Source organism: Orycteropus afer, unplaced genomic scaffold, assembly GCF_000298275.1.
Source record: "Orycteropus afer afer isolate SDZICR_OR568_19922 unplaced genomic scaffold, OryAfe1.0 scaffold00166, whole genome shotgun sequence".
Taxonomy (NCBI): domain Eukaryota; kingdom Metazoa; phylum Chordata; class Mammalia; order Tubulidentata; family Orycteropodidae; genus Orycteropus; species Orycteropus afer.
Window position 1 is genome coordinate 1,097,493 of NW_006921753.1, and position 5,850 is coordinate 1,103,342.

A 5,850-nucleotide genomic window follows, 5' to 3' on the forward strand; every position below is an offset into this window, starting at 1 on the left:
CTAACATTGGGAATTTTTTTTTTTTTTTTTTTTGTCAGTTACTTTTGAACTTTGATTTTATGGAGAGTGAACATGGTTTTAGCATCCAGAATCACTGAAGTGATATTTTTTCCCTATGAATTTCTTTATAAAAGAAAAGCTAAAGCATTTTAAAGCAAGTTGCATTGCTAAAATACTTGCCTATAAAATCACTTTAATGTGAAAAATTTGGGGAGATGTGTGTAAGTATCCATGTTTATTGAAAGCAACTGACGGTCCTATAAAAGTGAGCTTATATTTGGATTCTTGCTATACTCACTCATTCAAGCTCACTGTCATCAAGTCAAATTCCACTCATAGTGACTCCTCCTTGGATTTCTGAGGCAGTATCACCACAGTAGTAGATCATCCAATCTTCCTTCCAAGGAGAGGCTAGTGGATTTGAACCACCAGCCTTCTAGTTAGCAGTCAAATGCCTTCTTAGTATGTGGAAGCTAAGCTGTCATTATCTTCCAAAACTTTTAAGAAATCCTTTTTGAAACTTGATTTAGTTATCCTCTTTTAATGTCAAATAATAGTAACTGAATCACAGCACTTAAAAGTAAAAAAGAAAGCTCGCTGCCATTGAGTCAAATCGGACTCATAGTGACTCCTCCTTGGATTTCCAAGGGCAGTATCACTACAGGAGTAGATAGCCCAATCTTCCTCCTGGGGAATGGCTAGTGGATTTGAACTACCACCCTTCTGGTTGGCAGTCAGGTATTATGCCATCAGAGGTCCCACTTAAGGACATGGATTATATCATCAAATAGGTAGGCTATAAAGATAATCTGAAACCAGGACCCCTGGGCACTTGGAACAAACTCTAAGGATCAGCCATGCTACAGATTCAACTCTTGACTCAAACTGCCAATGTTCAAATCCTGAATTTTCTATTTATATGTGTGAAATTAGGCAAATTAACCTTTATCAGTCTTGGCTTCCTCATCTGTATGATTAGGATGATAGGAGTATCTATTACTTTGGGTGTTTTATGATTAAATTAAATATTCAGATAAAACACTTAGCCTAGTGTTTAGCATTTAGCAAGTGTTTATTAAATGTTGGGTGTCATTGCTATCATTTTTATGATTGTCTGAATAGTCATAGAGTCATAGAATCCTGAACTCCATTCTAACTATCTTCATGTGCTCACTCTTTGTTTCTGCCCCTTATAATCTTGTTTTGTTTCCCAAGGTCCCAATTCTATTTTATGGTATCTTTTTGCCTCTGCTTCCACTGATTACTTTCCAGTCTCTTGTTTATGGATTCATTCAGAAGATGAATTGGCTGCCTTCCTTCAGGTTTCCACTTCTGGTCCAGTCAGCCATAAGTTACTACTCAGTAGGAGGTAGGAGTGAGTGGGGTCCTTTTTTCCTCAGAAAGAGTTAAGGGAACAGAAGGCAGCATTAGAAGTGCCCCTTTGTTGAATCTGTATTCTTTCTTATTCCCTTCTCTCAATTTTGATATTCCCTGTTTTCAGAGTTTTAATATAAATATATTGTGGTGTAGTGCCTAAGGTATCTGACTGCTAACCAGGAAACTAGTGGTTCAAATCCACCAGCCACTCCTCAGAAGAAAGACTGGGTGATCTACTTCCATCGTGATACCACCTCAGAAACCCAGGGAGGGGTTGCTATGAGTCGAATCCTACTCAACGGCAGTGAGTTTTTTTGTTTTTTAATTGTAAATCAAGTGAAGGAAAAATGTCAAAGAGAGATTTAAGCATACTTCAAAATTAACCACCCTGACTGTACTCTGCCAGAAATAATCTCTTTAATACTAAAGGAAAATGAGTTATTATTCCTATCCTTGAGATTTGAGTTGAAATTTTGGGCACTTTAAAACAGTTCTCAGTAAAAATCTTAAGACTCTATAATTCATCTGTTTTCTAGTCACATTTTTTGCTTTATTTCCTTCTGTACATTTTGTTTTGTTTCTTTAAAAACCTTTAAAACTTTTTAGTATCCTTTTCCAATGCAACAAGAGCCCTGTACACCAGATGTTTCAAAGGCAAACACAAAAACTGGCTCAATATGTTTAGCTGCCATTGTCCTTCCTGAGAAGAGTATCAGGCTAGTAGCAAATGGATTTTGTTTCATGATCACTGCATAGCTATAGAAAAAAACAGAAATTCTTTAGGCCAGCTCTTTAAAACTCTGAGTTAAAGTACACAAAACAAGAAATTATATTATCTTCACTAAGACTCCATTTTGTGTGTCTGAGCTCCTGTTCCCAAACACGCCACTAGTAGGTGAACTTTTGCATTGCCAAGAACAAGCATCTCTCAAATTCCAAGTGCTTCATTTACTGAAAAGACTATACTTATGTCCCAGATCCAAAGCCCTTCTTTCTGAGCTCCAAATGCATAAATAAATGCAAGTCAGGGCAAAATGAAGAACAAAAAACAATATCAATTTTCATGTCTCTACAGTGAATTAGAATTCGCCTATCTCCTAATACATCCCAAATCTTTACAACTTTGTCTGAAGAAGCAGTCGTATTACAGTCCTTAATTTGATTGCTTAGACGGGGTATTTCATCACTGTGTGCATTAAGTGCAAAAATTGGCTTATCTGAACGTGCATCCTAATTGTATAGAAAGTTGTCATCTGTACTGGCCAAAAAACAACAAGGTGAAAAGTGATTCCAAGTCACTCTTTCAATATGCCCACTGACTCACCACATTTGATAACTTTCATCTGGACTTCAGTAGTCATACAAAGCCACTCCACAACTTATTATATGATCCAGAAATCAGGGTCTGAGCTTCAAATGGATGGAATTTCAGTCTGGACCTTGTCTGTACGTATAATAAGGTTAGCTGCTGATTTCCCAAAGGCCATATCCCACAGAATTAGTGTTGTCAGCTGATGCATTTGCCAGCACATATCTGATGAGCTTATTCCAGGACACATCAAGGACAGCATCAGTGTGCACAGCTGCTGAGGAACTCTTCCTTCCTTTCTTTTTCTTCTTTTTTGGTAGCTTACTTCCAAGTGTGAATACTAGTTCTAAAGAGTTCATTATATCAAGATTCTATATCTTAGTAAAGGGGGTCATGTTTCCAATGGCAATACAAATTTCAGTAAAATCATATGAAGTAGGATTAAAATTCATCCATTCCACACTTACAGGATGTGCAAAGAGTATATCCACATTATGGAGTGTATCATGGCATACATAAAAAATCTATACCAAGTCACACTATGATCAAATTGTTTAAAATAAGTGTCTTAGTTATCTAGCACTGCTAACAGAAATACCACAAATGGATGGTTTTAACAAATTTATTCTCTCATAGTTCAGGAGGTTATTGTTGTTGTTGTTATGTGCCGTTGAGTTGGACCCGACTCAAGGCGACCCCTCCTTGGGTTTCTGAGGTTTCCTTGGGTTTCTGAAGTAGATTGCACAAGCTTCCTTCTGAGAGTTTAGGAGGCTAGAAGTCCAAACTCAGAGGGCCTGTTGTATCTAATGCAAGGTTTCTCTCTCCTTGTCTCCTGGTCCGAGGAGGTTTCCAGTGCAGGGACCCTGGTCCAAAGGACAAGCTTTGTATTGCTTTGAACCACTGAGAATCATGGCCCACCCAAGTTTACACATAATTTGGGGGACACAATTCAATCTGTGACTACCAGTAATAAATAAAATTTTAAAACAACCATAGAAAAACAACACATAATGTATAGAGGAGAAAACATAAGTATGACAATAGACTCTTGTCAGAAAAAATGTAAGTGAAAAGACAGTGAAGCAATCAATATCTTTAAATTACTGAAAGAAAAATATTATCTACTTTGGACTTTTTACTCAGAAAATATAGCGTTCATAAACAAAATGAACATTTTAACATACGAAAATTGAAAGAATCCATCACCAGCAGACCTACACTACACTAAATCTTAAAGGAAGTCCTTCAAGCCAAAAGAAAATGATGCTAGAGGGAAACTTGGATCAATACAAATGACTGAAGAGTACCAGGAATTGTAACTACATAGGTAAAAAAATTATTATTATTATTAATAATTATTTAGATCTCTTTAAAAAAAATTGTTATTTAAAGCCTAACAAGAAACAGAAGCAATGTGTAAAATATATAAAAACCATAGCACAGAGGCCAAGAAGAGAGAAATAGAACATACTATTTTAAGGTTTTTAAATTATATACAATTTAGTATTATATCATTTGAAATTAGACAGTGATAAATGAAAGAAATTTATTATAAATCCTGGGCAACCACTAAAATAACACAACAAAAACATAACTAATAAGCCAACAATGGAGATAAAATAGAATAATAAAAAATGTTCAAGTAATCCGGAAAACGTCATAAAGAGAGAGAGAGAGAAAAAAAAAAAGAAGATCAAATGGTGTCTGTCTCAGTTCTCTAGTGCTGCTGTAACAGAAATACTACGGAAAGATAGCTCTAACAAGCAGAAATTTATTCTTTTTTTTTTTTTAATTGTGATTTGGGTGAAAATTTACACAGCAAGTTCACTTTCCATACAGAAGTTCACATACACTTTGTCTCATGACATTGACCACAATTTACCACAATGCAACAGCTCCCCTCTCACTTCCGATAATTACCTCTTCCCTGTGTCCATCCCTCCATGCCCTCCTGCCCCCTAAGCTGTCTCCCGGTGCATAAGCAGCCCTTCTTTCTCCCATGATTGTTCTCTCCAAGTAGTGTATCTACCTCAGGTAAATGTTCATCTCATAAGCCTGTCTTTTGCTTAGCTGGAAGCAACAGGTGTGGATTCAACTCTAGACCTCAGAGCAGCTAGGGGCCATAGTCTCAGGTGTTCCACAAGGCTCTATTGGACCAACAAACCTGATCCCCCCCCCTTTTTTTTTCTCCAAATGATTTTGAGTTTTGTCCACATTGTTCTCCCTCTCTATCCAGGATCTCCTACATAGATGCCCTTCCAAGTTGTTGACATTGTAGCCAGGCACCATCTAGTTATTCTGGTGTCATAGTCATATAGGCTGCAGATTGGATGGTGTACCCGTCACTAGGATTGATTATATCCATGAATTTTTGGTTTTCTTCATTCTTCTTTGCTATGGACGAGGACAGACCCATCATTGCATCTAGATGGCATCTGGCAAGCTTTTAAGACCCCAGTCGCTACTCGCCAAAGTAAGAGGTGGAACAGTGTGTTGTGTAGTATGTTATGCCAATTGAGCTTGATGTCCCCTGCAACTATGGTCCCGAGCCCACAGGTTCAACTACTCAGTCCCTCTGGGTAGCTGGCTGTGACCAAGAAGTGACTACAACCTTGCCCCTTGTCAGGTCCACTATACACCTGGGAATTCAGATAATACACATAAAATTATAGGACCATTGTCTACCACCCCTATACATGTTCTTGTGTACACTCCCCACTTCATAGACATACCTACTAGTTCAGCCTGTCTGCCCATCTGTGTACCCATCTGACCACCCACCTATCCACCCATATACCTATGTTTGCCTTTACTGACAACGCAGTACTGTATGTGCAAAAGGGTTCATTTGTTGTCTGTACCTCCCATGTACCCCTCTATGTCTTTCTCTTCCTCATTGCCACCATATTGATCACTCAGATTTGGTACATTGCCCTTCTCTTCACCAAAATCAATACTTATCTCTATCTATCTAACAGTGTTCCCTTCCCTTCCCTCCCACTCCTGGTAACTAACAAAGAAAATTTCCTTCATAGATAAACCATTCCTTGACTTTTACAATACTGGACCAATACAATATCTGTCCTTTTGTGATTGACTTATTTCACTCAGCATAATGTCCTCCAAGTTCATCCATGTTATGCGGTGTTTTGCAGATTCTACAT

At 37.7% G+C, this 5,850-nt stretch overlaps 1 pseudogene; it reads right to left on the minus strand.

Annotated features, from left to right (window-relative positions):
- Positions 1-2,204: 2,204 nt before the first annotated feature.
- Positions 2,205-3,156, minus strand: LOC103201836 (annotated as a pseudogene).
- Between the last annotated feature and the right edge of the window lie 2,694 nt (positions 3,157-5,850).